Here is a 23400-nt window from a genome sequence, read left to right on the forward strand (position 1 = left end):
TACATTAGCCAAACAGACTATGATCACCCGTGCAATCTTCAATTCAAGTCACAGCACGGTATCTTTCATTTCATTTTTCCTGCTTCTACTTATTTCATATCCTGCATGCAGTAACATTTTTTTGGTTACTTTTCATAACAACTTAATGGCTAATTTCGTACATACCTTTCTGCATTCACTAACCTCTAGGTTTGCAGTGCTTTGCACTTGCTTAGTTTCCTAAGAACTGTAAAGAAAAAATACTGATTGGTTTTGCCTCAGGCTTTAGTAGACAAACTTACTTAGACTGCGAGGCCAGAGTCTGAGACCATGTCTGTATTTAAACCATGAGAACATTTAGCATTTAAGAGGTTCAAAATAACCAGGCCAAACACTCTTACTATCTATCTAACACTGCCAGTTTCCTGGCTGCTGCCAAGGCTGATGCCACAGGCCTATCCTGTTGCATATTTTCAGAGACATAAATCTTATGAAGAAGTATTTAAAGGTACCAGATTTTTCAAATGCTTAAATGAAGAGTATCAGGAGCCTCTCACTTGGTCCCAGATAGTGAGTTATTGCACATTTAAAAATCTGTACCTTCAGTTTTCTGATCACTGTTCTTGTCTGTGCATCTTTCAAAAACGGGGTTATTAATCTACTGTGCCATAAAGTTTCTTTCATTAGAAATTAACAAGTCTGTTCTGACCTTTTCCTAGGTCTGGGCTGGAATTCCATGAGGCGTTTCTTGTCAATCACTATATTCTTTGCACAGTTTGCACTGTTCCATGTGTGCTTTCAACTGGGTATTCATGCCTGGCCTGTAGATACATTTCCTGGCTCATCTCAGGCATGTCTCTATCCCCAGGTGTGAAATATGTATCCACTGCATGATGTCAGCTCTTAAATCTCCTGGGATTACTGTTCAGCTCCATTTAAAACAAAATCCATGCAGTTCTTCATTCACTTTCTGGGGGTGGGCACAACAGTCTGTGGCACTTACTGCTTTCTCTTGGTTGACCACGGATTGCACATCGCTTTCCTGCCTGTCATATGCCATGCTGTTTTGTAAGACTGCCTTGAATGAAAGCATTTGAAGACCCAGAGTCAGTAGTAGATTTTCACCTCATTGTTTCCCCTTCCTGGATATACCAGAACCATCAGCAAGCACTGCCACATCTTTACACCCAGAGCTGGTTTTGCTCCTCTTTCTCAGGCACCACCCACACCAGTGCTTTAGGTGCATATAATGCTTCAGGGAGTTGTGCTCCACTTTCAATTTTCTTCTCGTGATGCCTTTTCTTTCTAATATTTGAGTATTCTCACAAGATTCCATACCGATCATTTTCAGCAGTCAAGAGAAGTCCAATGTGATAGATCCATAGTTGAGCTCACTCTCAGTCTCCCTTCATTCACCCTAATGTTTTGTCTCCAGCACCCACTGCAAAAAGTTATCACAGATAAATATCATGGGGGTTTTTTTGCCTGTTATTTTACATTTCTTTCCTGGAATAAAGATGCCGTAAGTTACAACACTGGCAACTAGAGGCACAGTATCCAGTTAATATCAAATATCTTTGAATTGGAGCTGACACTGATAATCATATGTGCTCATCAACACCTGCTAGAAGGTGTGGCAAAGGTTGTCAGGCAGCTGAATAGCTCTTCCTCTTCAGCATGCAAGTTATTGACTCCCTGATTTCCTTCTTAATTCTTTAATCACCTACCCCATCATGACAGGATATATCCACACAGAAAATAATCCACATGAAAAGGACACAGATGGGAGTGGACAGAATGGAGGCATACACCTGGCCCAAGCCAGGTAATTGCTCCTACTTTGCCAATTAAAATCACATTGCCATTTTTGCTGGTATAACAGTAAGCATCTATTTTACATTCAGCTCTTTGTTCCAGAGCAGATGTGTTCATTCTTACTTTTTAAACTATGTCACCTTTCCCTCAACGTGGACTTAGGTTAATAAACTGTACATCAAGCACTGCTTAAAAGCTGGCTTCGCAGGATGATAACTGATGAGGGAATTGCTTTTAATTACTATACAAGTGAGTAGATAAAAATCACAGTCCTAATAATCAACTCCAGAAACTGACAGCAACAAAGTCTCACATTTCAAATGTGGATTATTTTTTCTTTCAGCATTCAGCTACAGAAGGCAAATGTTAGTGGTTGGATCATCTTCTGTAAGCAAGCCAAAGCTATGTGTAACATTTTTGGATGCTAATAGGACACAGTTCTGGCAGAACAGAAATAAGGGTAACATTAAAGATTAGAGCAAGCTTGGAAAGGAAGAAAAGTGCTTTTATCAATTCAGACTTTCAGAAGAACAATAATCTCACCTACATCTGCTGCTAGAACTTCGAAAGTCCAAGGACAGAAAAAGCAAACAACTTGCTTGTACAGCTATCAAGAATCAGAGAGAGCATGAGGCTTCCCAGATTGCCTTCAAAACCAGCAGCATTTGGCCCATTACCATCCACACCAGGCTAATGTATTTTTAATAGTTCACCTCCTAAAGAGATACTGCAGGCCATGAGATGCAAATTAGGCAGCCAAAATTGAGCGAGTTTGTGCTATGAGAAATTTCAGGGGAGAATGAAATAAATGAAAGTAGGACTACAAACTGGGTTTGGTGCTCTGGTGAGAGGAGAAAAATGTACTCATAAAGCCCAATAAAACTTTCTTTTTCTGGTTTATTAGGTGTTTGCAAAAACGTCTCAGTTGCAAAGTACGACATGTTCTTTTTCTGAAGACTCGTCTACAGCATAGAGGCTCTGATAAATCAGCTGCTTTCTTTTTCAGCCAACTACACAGTGTATGGGAAGCTGAGGTTACCATTACAGCTTTGTTAAAACATTAGATGTTGCCTGAAAGCTGCCATGTGAACTCTATTTTGAATGTATTTCAATGCAGATTTTTACAATAGGAAAAATAAACACTTAGGAGCTCAGGAAACCAGGACCTAAAATACTGTAGACATGGATTTGTTTATTTGTTGCTTTCCTGCTATAGATCAGCCTGTCAGGATACCTCCTTCATGTAAATATTTAAGATATACAACTAACTACAAAAGATCTACAACAAAACAATTCTGATTTAAAAAAAAAAAAAAAAAAGAAGGAATTAAAGGAGAAAGGAAAAGGAGGATACAGAGTTTATTTTAAAAAAACCCAAACAAACATGGATGTGGCTCTCTTTGGATCTATCAAGTGTATTCTTAACGAAAAGGAAAAATATTCTGATTATAAAGGTGTTGCATCCAGGGAACAGCCCTTAGTTCCTTGAAACCACATCTTCTGTAGATTTTAAGTTACCATATTCCTTTTTGACTTTTTTTTGTTGTTGTTGTTTTAATGGGGCAATAACGTCAGCTTGCAAAAGTCCACAGGAGAAACTGAAAATCCGGGATTTGAGAACTAGAGAAGTTCAGAATAGTAGTCATCTGGAAGTCTCCTCTTTTCATGTCGGTAAAGTATAATGTTACTTCACGCCATTTGGCTGCAAATGTAAATTACACCTTTTTTCAGTTGTTAGGACAGGATAAAAAACCACATAATTCTAATGAGTCATAAATGTTTCACCATTTTTTTCTTCATTTAATTCATATGGTGCCAACACCTGTGAAAACAATCAGCATCATAGCTGTGTGCTCTACTTAAATTTGCTTTAGGGTATGCTTGAGTAAAAGCTTTTATATCTCATTTCTCTACATTATTAACAACATGATGCCCTGAATCATTCTATAATTTAAGTATGCTCATTTCATTCTCAGCCATTTTATTAGGACTGGAAAAGATGCTCAAAGACTATGACAGTCTTAAAACAGACACACACACGTACCCATTCCTGATTCTTACTGTAACAAAATATCTATAACAAGATCTTCACATTATTTTTTATGTGCTTTGGCAGTTTTGCACCTTGAATTACGAATCTAAACTGTTAGTACAAGAGCCATACTACAAAGCTTTCTCCCAAAAGGCTTTGCAGCCATTGTGCTAAGGTGAGTTCATTTCATAAGAGCGACATCTGCACTGATCTGAATTTTAAGCTATTGCCAAAGGAGAGCACACCTTGTTTAGCAATGGGAAAGAGCAGTGGTTGGAAGCATAGGTCTGGAGTCACTAGATGGTGCCAGAGACGAACGTGCAATGGTAATTGCAGTCCTGCTTCAGTTACCGCTGGGCAACGGGGTGGGTAAGCTGATCAACAGCAGAAGCACACAAGCTAGAGAGCATGATTTTCAAAAATACTTGGGGGTAAATTTAAAAACACTCTTCAGTTTCTGAAGAAATAATGTAGTGACTGGAGGATGCAGACAAGATCCTAAATCCTACTTGCCCTTCAGCGGACATCAGGCCTTTGACCACCTTGGGAGCCCTTGGTAACTCCACCTGGCACCTACATAGCCCTAAATGACTTCAAACTGAACTGTCTGCAAAGTTTTACCTACAGTTTTATAAGATAAGTGAAAGGGGTACTGAGCTCCCCCTATACTTCAATGGGACTGTGGCTCAAATTTGCTCTGTAAAAATCTCCATCTAAACCCAAGCAACATAATAAATATAGATGAGTGAGCATTAAGCTGGAAGGAGTAGAGACCATGATATTTCCCAAAGAGATCCTTTCCCAAAATGTACATTCCAGTGTTAAACAGCATATTACAATTAACCATCCAGGGCCAATTCAAGATAAGAAAGCAGGCCAGAGCTGATAAATGCTTCAAGCAAAATGTTTGCAGTTTTGATTCATTGCAATAACTCCCTTGTAATCCAGAGGTGGATTTAAATTACTCCAAGTAACTTAAACTAGCTAGCTCAAATCCTGAGAGCAGTGCAGGCTCCAGCAGGGTCTTGGGTAAGGACTCAGACTGTTACAGTTCATTCAGCAACTTAAGTCAACCCAAGCTAGTCAATTTAAAGTTTCTGAACTGCAGCCTTCTCTCCACACTGAAGCACAGTATCACCTGCATCCATGAGGATGTGAGGGCTGAGCTGACCACTCCCTTCCATGCCCACACAATTTCAAAACTGACTTTGAGGTGGTTAAAACCAAGTGGTCTGCTTGTCATTTCAAATAAATTTATTATAAAGTTATTCCAGTAACCTGCACATTTATACATACCCCTTGGTTTCTTTGCAGATAAAAATCTATGCTTGTGATTACTCACCAGTGCCCTTAGTGGCAGTTTGCACAAAAGATACCAATAAGCACTAGTCAGAGGATGAGCCTTTTTTTTCCTTTGCTTCTCTTAAGACTTCTTCTTAAGAGGTCTTCCACACAGACATGGGACTTTGGGGAAGTGGGGGGAAACAAAAACCAATCCTACTCACAAAACACTTCCTTGCATATCTATTAATTTACAACAGCATGCACCAGACCCAGTACCATTTAGTGCCAGATGGGTACACACAGCAACATGACTAGATGACACCAAATCAGCCAAACCTTTCTCTACATGATTCAAAGCTCCCCATTTACTGGGACCAAAAAAAAAAAATCAACTGCTTCTTCCAATTTCACCTTTTTCTACCTTTCTTCCTCTTGATCTGCTAGATTTCACTTTGAAAGCCCAAATGAAAATCCCTGTGATTTAGACAAAAAATGTCTTTACCTTTATAGGAAAGAGGTTGCCCTTGCAGAATCCATTCAAAAGGCCACTCAGCATAGTAGGACTGTGCTTGCTTTACGTTGTTCAATGCTCAGTAGTTTACTCAGCTGAAGGTCTGTTTGATTTGAATTTCTGCTAGGAAATTTAGAAAATATGAAAGAAATATATTTTTAAATTTCACTGGAATAATCTCCATATTGTTGAAGATATTCAGACTTCCTGGCCAATATGATACCCATGAGATGCAGCATTTTCCATGGTGCCATATATGCATTCTTAACTTTGAAATGGAGCAAGAAGGAAATATTTATACTGGGTGTACCTTAATTAAATTTAATTAATTAAGTTAGGAGGTCCTGAAGCAAAGAACAGATCAGTATGAGCTTTACTTTTCTTTCTCAATAAAACTGATCTGTTACTGAAATGCTCAACTGCAAATCAGATCTTTTACTTAGGGGAATACTCATTTGCCTGGCTGTAAGTTGCAAATCTTTCATAGTTTCAGTTCTTCCACTGTGAAGGCAGCTTCTGTGTTAGGAATTTTAGGAGGACAGTCTTGAAATGTTATTAATAAGAACTTAGTGTATACTTCATATTTGATGTAGGTGCACTCTGCCTCCTAATGGAAGTCGCATGTGGTTTTTTTCCCCCCAAGTATGCACTGGTAAGTAATGACCCATCATCAGGCAGTGACTGATGACAATTGATCATATGGCCATCTACAGCAGCAAGAAATTAGAGTAATCTCTCAAGAGAATAATCTGAGAACAATTTTCCAGGGTCATTACTAGCGAAGAAGCTTGCTGAAGAAGAAAACAGTCTCAGTCTTCACTCTGGATTTTCTTTTCTCCTCTGGATTTCATTTTATACACAAGGTTTACATTTGGTTTTAGAAAATTTTATGAGGCAGACTGAAATGTTAAGGGGATTAAGGAATGGGAGACAGTCTTTCACCTCCAAGTCTTCAGTTCAAATCCAGTTTAGGTTAGTAATGAACAAGAAGTATTTACCATTGCTGTTCACTGCCTGTGCAAAATGGATTCGTGGTTCTGGCTCAATTCCCAGCAATAAACCTGCATGCCACAACTGGCAACTCCGTTGCCACTCTCAGCAGACAGTGCCAAGAATTAAATGAAGCATAAGAGGCAAAGCCACCTCTCCCCCACTACAGGCCAGGGTGGAGGCACACTGGCAGGAGAAGTCTTCACTGCTGCTGCCTGAACAGGGCAGTGCCGCAGTCGAGCACAAAGACATCAGTTTAGTGGACTGACAAATAAGCACCTTTTTCAGGAAATGAATTTACTAATCTTCTTAAAATAAAAAAACCCAGGGGCCATCTAGTGTGGGGAAGATTAGTGACTCAGACTGGGCCATGTTGTTCCTTATGCTAAAGTATAGATTAACCTGCCATTATAAAGAGATTGAAACTTGATGTAAATGCAATGGATTCCCACTACACAAGGCTTGTCTTGCCTGGGACAATGCCCTAAAACAGAAAAAAAAATCAGTACCTTTTTTTCCCCAAAAGTCACATGAAAGATCATTTCTCAGTCTAGGAGACTTTGACTCATTAGCACCAGAAGCTATTAGACCAGGAAGTTTGTTTTTCCTTAAACCATAGACTTAGAGTAATTCCACAGAAATAAATGGAGTCAACCACCCACACAGAACAGCATAAAAGGAAGCAGAGCACACCCCAATCTTCATCTGGCCAGTACTGGAAAGAAAAAGTGATTAGCACAAACTAAAAAATGCCACCACATTTCTGTGCTGAGGGCATCAGCACCATCAACAGGAAGGACACTGAACATCCTTGCACATGAGCATAGCAAGAAAAAAATCCAACCTAGGCTATGAGCCTGGGAGTGATTTTACCATCGAACAGTGATGATTGAAAAATGCATGAATTATATTCTAAAAATAGCAAGATGGGTCAAGAGAATAATGATCTCAGTCTATACAGCTAGATGAATTTATGGTGATGCCCTCTTTTATATTTCATAGGATATTCACTATGGACCCTACTTTTTCCATGGCTTTGAACACTTTATTTATCCATATTTTATTACCAGTGTAAACTTAATTATCACAGCATCTTCATGCTGAAAGTGATTGATAGATTTTGCTACTTGCTTGTCAAGATGGTCATGTTCCTGTATTCAGCTATCACACCAACCCAGAGACTGATGACTGTTCTGACCTATTAATAAAAGTCTATTACAGTGCATGGATGCTACTTCTCTCAAACAATATTAATGGAAGCTCTGCGGCAAGAGGCACATTTTTAACTTGCTACAATACAATGAGGTTATTTCATTACAACTATTAACTCTTTTACATTTTACTCAGACTGTCCATTCTTAGACATAAAGAACAATCACAAAGTCTTCTCACTTCTTATTTTCCCATTGTTTTAAAAATGTGTTGTTCATCAGCCCATTATTATAAAAGCAATTAGTGGTATTTCAGTACCTGTACTTGCAACTGCTGAAATTGAGACAATATGAAGTGCAGACGATTTTATGAAACGGTGAATAGTTGCCTTTCAAAAAAAAAGAATCACTAGTTGACAAGTCAGACACTGAAGGACTCAAGACCAATCATTGATTGTGAAGATCTTATGTTAGAGCTCAACTGGCAACAGGCAATGAATGAAATGTATTTCTGCAAATAATATGAGATAGAAAAGGAAAATAATAAAAATACCCACCAACCTTGAACATGCTTAAAGTGGTAAAGGCAATATGCTGTCAATTTTTTTTTCTTGTAATCAAGCAGGACATTCTATTTTTCTATATATGCTCCTCTAAGATTAACTTCTTGCCTTCTGTCACTCAAGTTTTGGTTTGATTCTATGATATTCAAACTGAAATGTCTTGATCTGCTAAAGAAGGTAAATTGTTAACAGTTAAAATACTTCCAATACTTTTAGATATGGGAGCAAAACTCAGCCTGCATGTGAGGAAAATGGATAAAAGACACGGATCTCTAATACCTCAACTCAACTTTTTTTTTTAAGTAGAACTTGAATAAGCCTCTAGTTCTAGAGCTTCCATAGTCACTTAATAGTATTTTAAATAGAAAAACCTGAAAAACAATAAAACTGACTCTGTCCATGAAAATGCTTACAAACTGTTTAGCTTTAAGCCTGGCAGCAATACACGTTAGTTTTCTTTGATGAAGATACTTACCTTGTAGCAGTTAAGCATGTGCTTAACTTTTTCACTGTGAGTCCATAGCCTTATAAAAACCTACAAGGTATGACATAAATTCTTTTGTTTGTAAAATAGGTGTAATTTTCCAGACAATCTAGATTCAGCAATCACAATCTGAATTAGCATGCCTAGATACTCCACCTGCACAAACTGCTGGTGCTCCACTGACTTTAAATAACCCATTGAAGATACAGCCTCGGGACCCCAAACAGTGCTGGTAGTCCTAACAGCCCTCAAAGGCTGAAGACTTGGAGCTCACTCAGAGAGGCTGTGCTGGATTTAGTGATAATGGCTTAAGAGGTTACCTCTCCCAGCTGTCTGCAGCAGTCCCCCACCAGAAGCTGAAACAGAGCCATCAGAAAGTGGTATGGTCCAGCCATCATCCATAGAGCTCTGAGCCAGCACATTAATTTTAACTGCCCATGGTCTGCAAATTGTAACAATTGATAAACTGGCACTTGCTTACATCTGCTGCCTCCTCTAGTAAGGTGGAAGACTGTGGCAAAGTGGCAGGGTAGACATTAAGGGCAGTAACCCCTTCCTCCACCCTAACAAAATTAATAGCACTTGTTTGCCAGAGCCCTAATCTGCTCAGAGTGGAACAGTATGTTGAAAGAAGCAACTCCATTTAACTTCGTTTGGGGGGAATGAAGAGCAAGGATTTTCTACATTTCATGAGGCAGTGAATGGCAAAGAATTAGTGTATATACAGTACCCCTTGTAATTTTAATTCACATTGCCCCCTCTCAGTGAATAAATCTTGTTAAACCTTATCCTCTTGGAGACCATCTGGATGAAAACTATTCAGGAAACGTCACCATTGGTACAAGAACTTAAATCTCACCATAAATCTCAGCATGTCAAAGCCAAGCATGCATGCCTTAAAGAAACTCTGCAGCTGTGACTCGCTTGGAGTTGCAGACATGTGTGTGCAAATGGTGCCTCCCAAGAAACACACTGCTACATTTCAGTAACTCTTAAAAACAAATGAAAGCAACTCAGGGATATTCTCATTTTCAGATAGCTTTATCCTATTTTTAATATAAAAGAAACAAAATAGTTTAATAAAAGCTACATAAAATTTACTACCCTATTATAACTGTATTGGTTCAAATGATCTCCACCCTTGTTCTTATCTTGCTCTGATTACTTCTCCCTCTCTTCCAAAGTGCATGTGCTAATGTGGCAACCTATGCTGAAAATCAGAAATCATGATTACTTTGCTCTGTAATCTGATTGCCTGTATAGTTAGACACCTGCCTTCCTGGCAAATTTCTTTATGGTAACAGGGTAGGAGCAGGTTGGCCTTTTAAGTGCCAGATACGGTCAAAACAGCTTCAATCTAAGCTCAGTGAGAATACTACTGTTATCCAACAGCTCATATTCTCCTCTCTCTCCACCCCAAACCTCATAGAACTGTTTTTTACAGAAATGGATTTTGTATTCAGTCCACTGACTTCAAAATATGGGGAAACATAATGCAAAATTTACAAGGCAATCCATACAGTGGGTGAAAAAACAGAAAAGTAACTAAGAGAATTAAACTAGATTCAATGCTTTGACAAAAAAATTTGGGGGCATAAATGCAGACTTGAAACAAAAGGTTCTGCAAATTTGCTTCATTTTCCCTCATTTCCATATAGGGAAAAAAAACCCCAAATATTGGAAAAGGACTGGAATGATTAACTTCTGGTAATTTAAAAAACTATTTGTGAAAAAAATTCAAAAGGAGCTTGTTCAAAAGCATTTTTCAAGTAAGGAAAAAACTTATTAAACATAGGTAAATCCTAAGCAGCCCATTTTATTTTTATCATATTTTACTTGACTGAAACTGAAGTTTTTTCAGTTTTCTGTCTTCTGAAAAACTTGCATCTTGGAACTGCCAGACAACCTGAAGATCAGTTACTTTTACACAGTGAAAGCAGCTTTGGAGCCTGGGAATAGGTTGATTAGACGTTCTAGATGAATACAAGTTGCATCAGCCGAAGCAAATAGAATATTTCTGATATATATATCAATGTACCACAATTGATGAGCCAAGCTTTCTCCAAAAGATGTGCAGGTTTCCTGATGAGTCAGAAAAGTAACAACGGTGGACTCAATGATCTTAAAGGTATTTTCCAAGCTAAATGATTCTATGATTCTAAGATTACTGGACTTTACTCTTTCATTCAATACAAGTGATCCAGGTTTATTTTTGCAAGAAAGTCCAGTTCTGTGCAGCTATGTATCACCACTGTAAAGCATTTCAGCTACCACCACAACAGCAGAAATGACACTGATTTGCTAACGCAGGTTCTTGCTTGACTAATTATTGAATAAAAAACAACCAAAAAAAAGAGGAGCTCAATTAGCCTTAGAGGTAATAGGTGCTAGCAAGACATGCAAAGACTGCCCTGGTGGCTCCCTGTAAAATAACCATCCTTTCTCCACAAGTGCAGAGATATTCAGTAAGAATTATCAGTCTTCCTCTGGAAAAGCAATGCCTTTTGGGCCTCAGTAAATGGGCTTCAGCATACAGTTGTCTAAGAACTGTAGAACGAACCACTTGTATCCCCATAAAGGAAACATTTGCTAGCTCAGAATGCAAGATGCTTGGCAACACGTTGTTGACATGCAAGGTGTATTGTTTCTTCTTTTTCAAGCCGTATCCCATGCTGGGCTCTAATTCCTCCCACATGACTTTCTAGACCAAACCAGGGAGCTAAATTAGGAAGGGGTACTGTTTTTCTCTGCCTGCATAGTCAATGGATGAAGACACGTGGGCTGAATTATCCTCTGGAGGCGCATATCGCTTTCCAGCATCAATGGGGAGCCTTGGGTGATTAGGTACTAACTTAGGTGCCACAGTTTTATCCGTGAAGTCAGGTGGCTCAAATCCAGGAGCAACTGTGCTTCTCCTTTTGTCCTGAATTGGTGCATGCTGTTGCTACACATCACAAAACAAATAGCAAATAGTAGTAGTTTTCGTGGAAGTGATAACAGCTAGTATAAAAGCTAGTGCTTTGGATCTAAACCTAGAATACTATTATTATTACAGGAATCCAGCCTGTTTCATATGTCCTTTAACTTCACTCCTTCAACTATGCAGAGCTGCATAACTGAACATACTGTATAAGATTATTTCCACTTTTCATGGAAGCTTCACCCAGAGCTAGCCACTATTGGAAGCAGGACAGCAAATTTTCAAGGCCAACTTGCTGCTCTGGTACAGTAAATCAGTTGTTCCTACTGCAAGTAGCATACAGATTTTTTTTCAATGCATAATACAAGGAAAGGATGACTCAAGCTGAGTTTCACAGGTGAAGTTCAGATGAGTTCAGATCTATTCAAGCCCTCTCGATGTTTCCATATGCTTGACTCAAGTCCAAACATCTAATCGTCAGCTCCAAACAAAAACTTCCAATGAAGACACAGAGCAGGGAATTGTGAACTCTGCTTTCCAGCACTAAGGACTTGAGCACTTTTTTTAATAATCTGTCATTTGTACTTTTTCATACTAAAGGTGACAGTCTAATTCACATATGACCAACACCCATAAATCATGTTGGGGGAGGAAATATTCATAAATCCATATCAAACAGAACCCAAATTATGACAAATGACATGGCAGTCATAAAATTGCACAAGCACAACTCACCAAGTCATTAATTTCATGGCCGTGGAAAATAAACAGACACATTTTTTTCGCAGCCCTAATAAATTTTAAAAAACTCAAAGAATGGTCCATCTGCTTCGAATAATTTTTAATTTCCTATTCTGTCTCGTTCCCATTAGCTATTCCACTGAGATATTTGCTAAATTCTTTCATTTGCCTCCTCCCATCTGTATTCAATTACTCTATTCCCAAATAGAGTTAGTTTTTCTTTCTCCTAAGTGCAGTACAAAATATCCCCACCTGTACCTTAAAGCAAATGTTATGTGTGTTTTATTATCTGTTAGACTCTATGAGTCATTCTAACTCGATTGCCTGTGCTGAAAGACTTGGAGGGCAATCTGATTTTGATGTTTTCTGGCTTTGGTGAAAAACACCTGCCTGATTCTCATAGCTAATCTATTAACTTGGTAAATGCCTCAACAGATGTTCTAGAATCAGCTAGGGATCAGGGTCTGTCCTCGTGACAGCGTCCCCTTGTAAGCTTGAAATATTTAAATGTTCAGAGATCAGAGGCCAATGATGTGTTTTGGGTACAGGCTTTCACTAAATCATATTTTTTCAGTCAGTCCCTGGAGTGCATTCCACATACAATAAGTGGCTGGAGCGTTCTGACTGAGCAGGCCAACAATACAGGCCTCCTTGAACTTTGAAGGGACATGAATTTCAAGGCAGAATTGGCTTCTTTTATTGAAAAATGGAACAAATTTTAGACTGTGCTGAAACTGTTCCCTTTTAAGCTACATATCTTTTTTTCCAGTTCCTTTTCTTTCTTCCTAATGAAACCCATTAAGAAAATATAAGGCTTGGCTTTGAGACCTCCCTTTCCAAGGATAACTCAATGTCTCCAAGGAACCTGTTCCAAACCGTCATCCTCTGTTTGGGTCAGCACTGCTCTGCATGATTCACTTACTGTGTGCCTGTTCCTCCACTTTTTAACACTGATTTTAATCCAGGGTTGCTCCACTGACTCTAAGCCATTCCACTCTGTAACAGCCCCTGAGGCTCACAGACTGGCTGGGATCACCAGAGCAGAGCAATCCCTTGAGAAGGCTTTAGTTCTCCCATAGGAAGGGTGGGATAGATGCATGACTTCAGTGTCAAGCCCACATGAACTCCCATTTTGCAGATTAAGGCACTTTTCAGTCAAGCTAGCACCACCAGAAAAACACAAATGAGAAAAAAAGGCTCACAACACAGAAAACCCCACAACTACTGCTGGCCCCATTCTGCTATAAGAAATTTCCTCTTGACAATCAAAGCTGGACCTGAGAGCCTAAAAATGTTTATTACTTTTACAAGCTTTTATATTACTTTGCTTCTTGTAAGAAAAGCTCCAGATTGTGATAAAATGTCCAAATGTTTCAAACTAAAATGGCTGCAAGCTTCACTGCAAAAATTTTCTCAATGAGATCACACGAAAGCAGAACAAATAGAAAACAGGAGACTTTCCTCTGACCTTCACTTATCACTTGACTCTGGTCACTTCACTTACCCTCTGTTTACCTCCACTTCTTCATTTGCTAAATGGGTTTCATTAACGCAAACTTACTTCGTTGTTTTAAAGCTTAATTAGTTAATGTTTGTAAAGTGTTTTGAGATCAATACAACAGTATTACCAATGTATTCAAAATCTCATCTCTGCTGCTCTTTGCTCTTGGAGGCTTGACAAAAAGGATTTCACTGTTCCACATCTTCAACAATGCTCAGAAGCAGCTCTGTTGTTAGAGCTCTCATAGGAGTGATCAGCAGATGGAGTTGGAGGAGTGAGAAGGGAAAGACTGATTCTTGCTCTTATTGCTGTTACACATGCTGCTTTCTAGAAAATAGAAAATATGAAGGGAGCGTTGATATCAAATACTTAATCATTTAAAGGAAGACACTGAAAGTACAGAGAAGTGCTTATGTGTATTTTAAAATTACTGCATTTTTCAAAAACACCCTTCTGGGAAAGCCATCAGGTTGGCCTCCAAGCCTGACAAGAGCTGGAGAAATATTCAAAATGTGAGATGAAGGAGAAGAAAGAAGAAAGGTTCACTAGAAACAGTGTTTCCAACTGAGGATATAGGCCAAAAAGCTTCATTAAGGAGGAAAAAGAGATTTTCTGCCTGTAATCAAATGTGAAAGAATTTGTCATTCTTACCTTACCTTCTAAAAATAGTTTCTTCCTTCAGTTTTCAGACTGTACCTCTGCTAAAATCAAATGTACCCACCCGTCACTGAGAGATTAAAAAAATTGAACTGGTTACTGGAAAGATACAATAAAAAAGTTTGATTTGAAAGTACAATCCCTGCAATATTTCCTCTACAAATTAGGCAGACATCATAGAAACATAGAATATGCTGAGTTGGAAGGGACCCATCAGGATCATCAAGTTCAACTCCTGGACCTGCACAGGACATCCCCAAGAGTCACACCCTGTGCCTGAGAGCATTGTCCAAACACTGCTTGAGCTCTGCCAGGCTGGTGCTGTGACCACTTCCCTGGGGAGCTGTTCCAGTGCCCAACCACCCTCTGGGTGAAGAACCTTTCCTGGTATCCAACATAAACCTCCCTGGCTCAGCTTCAGGCCATTTCCTTGGGTCCTGTCAGCAGAGATCAGTGCCTGTCCCTCCTCTTCCCCTCACGAGGAAGCTGTAACTGCAACGGGGTCTCCCCTCAGTCTCCTCCAGGCTGAACAGACCAAGTGACCTCAGCCACTCCTCATTCGGCTTCAGCTCCAGACACTTCACCATCCTTGTGGTCCTCCTTTGGATGCTCTCTAACAGCTCAATGTCTTTTTAATATTGCAGTGTCCCCAGGATTTGAGGTGAGGCTGCATCAGTGCAGAGCAGAGTGGGACAATCACCTCTTTTGTCCAGCTGTTGATGCTGTGCCTATACACCCCAGATATGTTGCACTCACTCTTCACTTCTTGTCTATTTTGGTATTTTAGAAGCGGTATCACCAGAGGTAGATGTGATATGATCAGTGCATGTGGCAAATATAGATTTTTTCTTATGGCCTTGGCAACCTGGAGGCGATCTCCAGACCGAAGCAAGGTTGCGTGCCTATACATCTCTTTTGCAAAGGTTAAGATTATGGTTTGGGATCCTCTCTAATCTATAGCAATTTAGAAACTTTTGTTTGTCTCCTACATATCTTTTCTTCAGTAAACATTTATAAAGAAAGTTACCTTCCAGATTAACACAAGGAAATGAATATATTTTTGCTATCATATTCATGCAGCTCCATTGATACAAGTTTTATTTGTAGACCCTTTGGGACAAAAGAAATACACAAGTTATAAACCAAGAATAATTCAGTATGATGTTGTTATAGATGTCCACAGCAGAGGGTGCTAAGATTAAAGAGGTAATATTTGGGGCAATGGGAGCAAATTTGCAGCAGGCAGAGATAGATGTTTGATGATTAGTGGAGCAATAAAAACATTGGCTGCCTCTTCATTAATGATACCTCTGCTGTTTAGGTTGTTTTCCCTCAAATTCAGGTTTTTCATAAGAAAGGAGGTACAACATCCAGAGCAGAAAAATGATGTGTGGTTTCTTGCATCAACAGTTTTACTCAGAAATTGAATTTAGCTTACACACTAATAAAAACAAATCAGATCAAACAAACAAGCAGACTGTTCTCCTATACTTTGCCTCTTTTTTCCCCTGAAGTCTTTAATTGGTCTCAGGAAGATACATTTATCTCACGCCAAAAGCAGCCTTAAGTAAGTAAAAGAGGAAAATTCAGAAATACTTCTGCCAGTGGAACTGGCTGTTACTGCAATGAAAATGAGCTATCTGACTGATAGCTTTGTTTCTATTGTGTTTCAGTGAAAACACATCCTTGAATTTAGAGCTGTGTAATGACATTATTACATTAAACTTGTTATTTGAAAATAGACAAACAGCTCCAAAAATATCCTGCTACCAGACACATGTTTGGCTCATCTCTTCAGAGATGACTGAACATGTCATTAAGTCCCCCCTCCTTATAGCTACCAACCCACTGGTTTTCACAGACTGTTAAGCTTGCTTGTGGGGCAGAGTGAAGCAAAAAGAAGGGAAGAAACAAAAGCTCTGAAGTGTATGCCCAAAGACTTGGAAAAATCACAAGTTGGAGAAGGGATTACCAAGTCTTTAGCTAGTGAGCCACACTGAACTCAGAACAGGAGCAAATGAAAATTTTTACCCTTTGATGCAGTGGCCTCTATCAGTAGTTGTCCATCTTTACCACACAAGGGAAGCTTCCTGGATTCTCTACTCCTTCACTCACACCAGGCTTCTCTTCCATTGAGACCAGGAGCAGCAATTGGGGTTCTCACTTTGAAACATGTTGGAAGCTGTCACCTTCAGCATCAGCTCTCTGACCTACAACACCAAAATCCATGACGAAAAAGAAACCAAACCAAAACAAAAAAAGCCGTGAAAACAACAGAAAACAAACAAAAACCCATAACCCCCCCAACTTTACAGAAATCAGCAATCCAGGGTGGTTTTCTGCTTTCCAGTTTTGACATCAGAGGAACTACTGATTTATATCAGAATGGGAAGTCACACTTGGGGAGAGAACAGATGGTTCAACAGTTCTGCTTAAAAGCACAGGATACTTGTGCTGCAGAAAGGCATGAGGGAGAAAAGAAGGCTAAAAGACAGCCTTGCAGAAAAAGCTCACATACACTGTGGCTGGAAACTTGTTGTGACTCCAGGCTTTGACCATCAAAGCAACTGAGGCAGCTCCCCACAGACACCGACTGGTTTCAGCAGGCTGAACAGGCATTGGGGTGATCAGCGTTTTGAGGCACCTGGACTTCATCACTCTGGTATAACCTAAGACCTTTGTGCCTAGAGCCCCAGTTTCCCATCTTGTTGCGAGATGATAGGAATCTGGTTACTGATGATAAGCCAAAAAGAAAAACACAGTAATGCTCAGTAGAGCATATACACAAGTCCTCATAGAAGAATTGCTGTTATGATGGGCATCATAATACTGAAATTATTTTGCCACCGTTCAATTACATGTTCTTTTTTTCTTTCCCCTCCAAGTCACCACTCTCACTAGGTATGACTGCTCACTGAAGAGTGAAGACAAGTAGTAAATAAAAAGCAATGAAAGCTGTTTTACATCTCTTTTCATCCCCTCTACGCAGCTCCCTCAACCTTAAAATTTAGGGGAATAAAAACCAAGTTTTCTATGCAGACAATGAAAAGTATATGCATTGAATGTCAATTCTATAGGAAAGAAAAGAAGAGACTGAAAGAAAGAAACCCATAAAAGGAAATGCACCACATTCTTCCACCCTCTACCCCAACAAATCCAATTAAACTTGCCAAGACACACACACATGCCGTCAATCATTCCAGATCCTATCCACCCTATCAATATTTCAGCAGCATTTCACTCTCTTACTTTCCAGGACTATGCACACTCCACACAGCATGCACTCATTGTTCCCCATTCTCCTTCCTTGTCCCTCTTAATCAGTCACAACAAGTCACATTCATTCCTTTCCTGCACCTTATGCTACACCAAACTAGCAGGTTAGCTGGCACAGCAGAGCTTCTTTGTGCTCCATTGATGCTTTGGGGCTTGGCTGGTTGGCAGGGGGGGGTTGTTGTTTGTGGTTTGTTGGTTTTGGTTTTTTAAAGGGTGAAAGGCAGGATGCAAAATATGGCTGTTTATAGACAAAAGGACACTGACACAGAGGAATTGTGTTCATGCTTATAATGCAATTTTCCTTATTGTGAAATACTGCTATCCTATTGTAGTGGCCTCTTTTTAATGAGCACAAGCTCATTTTAATGAGTCTACAATGAATGGACTCAAAATTTCTGGTAACAAGAGATCCAGAAGTTCTCCAGAGACTTTACATATCTGACATGGGCATTCTCAAAGCCTGCCTAGACACACAACCATTATCAAAATAACTTCAGTAATTTGAATTGATGTTCTTATGCAAGCTGTTCTGGTTCAGAATAGAACTCAATCTCCTTTACGGGAAGGGGAGATGCTTGATGGTTTTTTATTCTATCTTGTGCACTCTCAGGGCTACCCTTGAGGATGGACATACACGGTAACTCATTTTCAAAGATAAGGATTATTTTGGGTGTACTAGAAAGATCACAGTTGTACCTTGTGCCAGTGTCACAGGTCAATCGACTTTCTCTTCAAATTCTCACTTGATATCACCATGAGAAACAGGAAAACCTAACATGATGGAGGATTTTACCAACTGTTGGGCTGTCTTTACTGACAGTACAGGCAGTGACGTAAAGTGGCTCCAAAAGTACGGCTGGGCTTTCAGGCAGGCAGTAGCTATTCAAGCAGAGAAATCTGTCTATAAAAATTTTATTCTTTTCCAGTGTTCCCATGTCCTGAACTGCTTCAGTACTGAGTAGATTCCAAGCTTAAAGCTGTGTTCCTTCTGTGAGCTGCTATTCCATCCCCAGTATGTTTTTCTTCATTTTTTGAAAGGCTTAAAGAGCTGATATTGCAGCCTCATACAAGAGGGCTGGAGCACAAAAATGAAATGGCACCAAAATACACTGGTGACCACTGTATGTGCTGGCACAGCTACCAGACAGCAAAGACAAGTCTTGCAACTTGATATATTTGGCTCTGAATATATATGATACATATGATCAGTCTGTACTCTTCCTCAAATCCAAACAGAAATGGCCAAAGGTTAAAACTTCTCTTTCTTTTGCAAGGAAGATTTTTTGTTTTCTAGAATCACAGCCTTCCACCTGCTGAGCTCTAATTTCTGGGTCTAAAAATGCTCTTCGAAGTCCCACCTTCAGTTCTCAAATACACTCCTAAAAATTGTCTCTCTGTATGACCAGGTGTTGGTATTTCTGTATGAAATTTTAACCTGTTGCTGCACAAAATGTGAATTATAATAAGATTATAAAGCTTCCTTGTTACCAGTAAAAAATACTCAGACATAAAAGACTCATGGTTTCACTGCAACTTTTACACAGAATGAATTTAAACATTAACTTTGCAGCTTCAGTTTTATTTAAACATCAGGGAATACTGAGTTGCCAATAGCAGGAGAGAGGTCATCTGGATAGCATAACTTCATCTCCCATCCTGGAGAGAACTGACAAGTACACTCCCTTGGAGGATGCTGTTCTGCTTTCTCATGCTGAGGCATAGAATGCAGTCCTCTGGGGCCCACAGGAAAAGCCGCTTGAAAGTTTCATGCCTTGAAAGTGCAGGCAAGGCCAACTGCATGTGGAGGACTACGGCTTCCTCCAGCAGACACCCTGCACATCATTTGAGAGTGGTCTGAGATTAAGAGGACCTGAGTAAATAGAGGCTAGTTATTCAGACAGTTCACTTCCTCTTTTCAGCAGTCTCCCTGGAGATCGCTTTGGAGAACCCCACCCATCATCTAAGAGGGAGTTTCAGAGCTCCTTTGAAGAAATACTTCCTAAAAACATGAAGGGAGCTGTGTAAACTTGGATCCAGGGTAAAAAAGTAAAAACCTCACTCTGCACAGTTACAACTTTAATATAGTCCTCAATGTTTTGAAAATAGGCTTCCCTGAAGTTGCTGTCCAGAAACTCTTTCTTCTCTGACCCTCTTAGTGTTTTCCACTTTTTAACTCTGAGAAACTTTCTTGCATAAGGCAGAAATCCAGACTTTGAGGGGATAAAAGAAGAAAAAGGGAAAAAGAGGAAACCTGGTGATCATTGCTCCCTTGGGCAATTATCTGTCTTGTAAATAATTAGTGTTTACTCATATTTGTAACATGGTTATCTACCAAACACAAACACTGCTTGCTGCAAATAGCTCAGCTAGGAAGAACAAAAGCCAAAAAACTTCTGAATGAGTCAGCAATCAGAATTGACTGTATAGCACCTGGAGAATATTGACTGCAGTGTGACCTGTTTCCTGTATTTGGTGAGTAATATGTGATTTCCACATAAATTGGAAAATGACTTTATGACTGAAAAAAAATCACAGTTGTGCACACATGCAGTCTGAATGCCAACTACTTATCTCTGGTAACATGAACTCAGCTGACTTGGGGATTGCCTGGAGGCCTCCAGGGCACTAGCAAACACGGCATCAAATGACTCCAGCAAAGCCTTTTCGGAGAATTGTTTGACATAGAAGGATGCTGTGAGTCACCCTGGTTTTATGTGCAGTGTTTGTGGGAAGCCAGTGCAAAAAAAGAGCTGAGGAGCATTCAGGAATGTAGCTGGCAAGGTGATGACATGTGATTCTAATAAGGAAATCACGGTTTTTCTCAGCCCTGGTTTTGGTAAGGGGTCACTTGCTGCAATGTATGGAATTTCTTTAGAGTGCTGCATCTTGCACCCTGTTCTTGAGAACACAGTGGGCAAAGCTCCCAGGGTATGATTGATTAAAATAGCTACCACATGTTTATCTGTGTATTTATCTGATGGTGGAAACCGTGTGTACACACACAGCAATTCTGACCTTAATTTACAACCAGGTCACATGTTTTCTACTGCACTAGTGATGTTATGAGGTAAAAATCACAGCTGAATGGCGTAAAGCTCCCACTGTTTACACTGGAAAGGAAAATGAGTTCTGAATTACTCAGCAGGCCAGATTTGCCTGTGAGGGACTCTTGCATTCTAATATTTGTTATAATGTCTGCTTATGGAATGTGGAGAGTAAGGCAACCACAAGTGGGTGCCTAAAGCCAGCACTCTCAACAGGGAGCAAATAAAGCTTGCCAACGGGAGTTCAGAGGAGCCTCTATCTTTTGACTTCCCATCCCTCTTCGCAATTTAGAAATATATCTTCCCAGACCCTGACCTTGGTAATTTGCATTTAAAACTTACAGCCTTGAATATATGAGGCTTGGAATTACAATCTCACTTTTCAGAAATGAGGAAGGGCTAAGACCTGTGGTCTTTGCTAACACATCCTAAAGAGTGTGTGCTCTGTTTTAATCCATCAGCCTGGGTTTTAGGTTCTACACATGGAACGGGTCTTCTGAGAGAGCCTGTTGGTGAGAGCCCAGTGAATGTGCACTTGAGCACTTAATCTGTGAGTCTGGGTGGTTTTAGATTAAAGCAAGGCCTGGAATGGGTCAGCAATCTCAACATCTAGCAGAATTTTTGGTCATTTGACAACATTAACATCAATGTTGTCATGCAAAATTTTGTGTCTTCAGTGCTGCGTGACAGCCAAATGGGTTTTTGACAATCTAAACAGTTTGTCACTTAGACCACTCGGTGTAATGGCCTTGTCCTCCAGTCAATTCACCTTACCCAATGAGCCTTGGAAGCTATCATCCTTTCTATGCCTCTACACTTTCTTATACACTTCCCTTTAAACCAGTCTGTCACTGGAAATGCCGTTTGGAAGCTTTGATCTCAACTGACATCACTACTAGGTAGACACTTCATGTGTTCCTCATTCAAAAAGAGAGAAGGATCCTCCCACAGATTTATTCTGGTTGTTTTGCCTGCTCCATCACACCACTCAATACCTGAAACCCCATCCTCAATTGCACAATTTAGAGCAGTCAGAATATGAGCAACACCTGCATGTTTTATGGAGAAGCAGCTAGCCTCCCCTTACTGCTAATGGACTTTGAGTGAATGGGGCAATGTATTCCCAGTTATTCAATCAAATTGAAAATTATTGCTAACACAGCACCTGGACAAGCTGCCATTTTTCAAATGAACAAAACCACACAGTGAATGAACCATTCTCTCCCTTCCTTCAATTTTCTGACACTGTTGTTACATATTAGGTGCAGTTAGCAGAATGTGTTTCCTGGTAAATCATGATCTAGGATTCATATTTGAAGAAGATAATAATTTCAGACTTGAACCTAACTCTGTATTTTCCCTGCAGGTGTGTATGGGGACATGGAACGGGATTGAAATTCTTCATTCAAAAGATGGCAGCCAGATGCAGTCTGTGTCTGACCTTTGCATTAGGTGGGTATTCAGATCTAAAGCGTAGTTTCAGGGCTGTCTCTGGCTGGCTCCCTTCCACAGGTCAACTGATTTTTCAAGAAGGTGCTCTGGAAAAGATTAATTTAAATTAATCTTTTAATTAGTTTTTAAATTAATTCAAGTTAAACTGTGTTGCTACTATCATGTTATGAAAGACATCTAGAGAAAAGACCTCCAAATGAGGGACATATCCATCAGCCAAGAGGCTGATGTGACTAGTACCAGTCTCTAGCACAATGCTTTCTGTCAGATTCACAGTTTAATGGTTTGTCTTACTTAAAAACACACAACCCTCCTAGCCACCCCACACCAGTCCAAACACTGAATTATTTGGAAAGACCTAGGCTGGGATGATGCCTGCATCTTTAATGTATCATCTATATGCAGCATATAAAAATATGTATTTCTTAGAGACACATTTTATGTTATGCTATTATTTGAATGCACACACACAGTTTCCTGTGACAAAAGATGGCAAAGTAAGATCCAGTAAAGGAATCAACACAAACAAGGAAACAGAGATAAACACAGACTCACCAAGCAACTAGATGCAACAGTAAAGCAGCCAACAGTCCTGAAGTCACTGCTTCAGGCTAAATTCATCCCAAGCATTCAGGACATTTGTTCCTATCTTTTCATGCAGACCTCCTGAGTAAACTGCAGCAGTACTCTTCCATTAGCAAGACAAACAAGTCATACTATGGGAAATTCTATAACCTTCTAACTCCTCCCCAAAATGTCTATTGACAAGGACAAGGCTGTTGAACTCTGAAAGTCTGCTGAAAGTTCCTTGCAAAAGACTATGGGATTGCCCTTGACAGAAAGGAGGAGAACAAGCTCTCACAGATAAGATTTGAAGGCCAACAGGCTGATGGGTCCTTGAACAACCCACACTTGAGCTTTAGGTGCAGTTTAAATGCCAATAGAGGCTAGGGCTTGAATCAGGTAGCACAGCTGAGATTTGGCACACAAGCCCTGTATC

The 23400-nt window shown here is 39.8% G+C and overlaps 1 long non-coding RNA gene across 1 annotated transcript; it reads right to left on the reverse strand.

Annotated features, from left to right (window-relative positions):
- Window positions 1–3130: 3130 nt before the first annotated feature.
- Window positions 3131–22481, reverse strand: LOC108449667. The gene is made up of 6 exons (XR_001865928.1): window positions 22390–22481; window positions 16660–16838; window positions 14099–14298; window positions 8324–8493; window positions 5613–5741; window positions 3131–3496 (listed from the first exon to the last, which is right to left on the reverse strand). It is a non-coding gene; the product is annotated as an uncharacterized LOC108449667 (long non-coding RNA).
- Between the last annotated feature and the right edge of the window lie 919 nt (window positions 22482–23400).

The sequence above is a fragment of the Corvus brachyrhynchos genome, unplaced genomic scaffold, assembly GCF_000691975.1.
Source record: "Corvus brachyrhynchos isolate BGI_N302 unplaced genomic scaffold, ASM69197v1 scaffold279, whole genome shotgun sequence".
In the NCBI taxonomy this organism is placed as follows: domain Eukaryota; kingdom Metazoa; phylum Chordata; class Aves; order Passeriformes; family Corvidae; genus Corvus; species Corvus brachyrhynchos.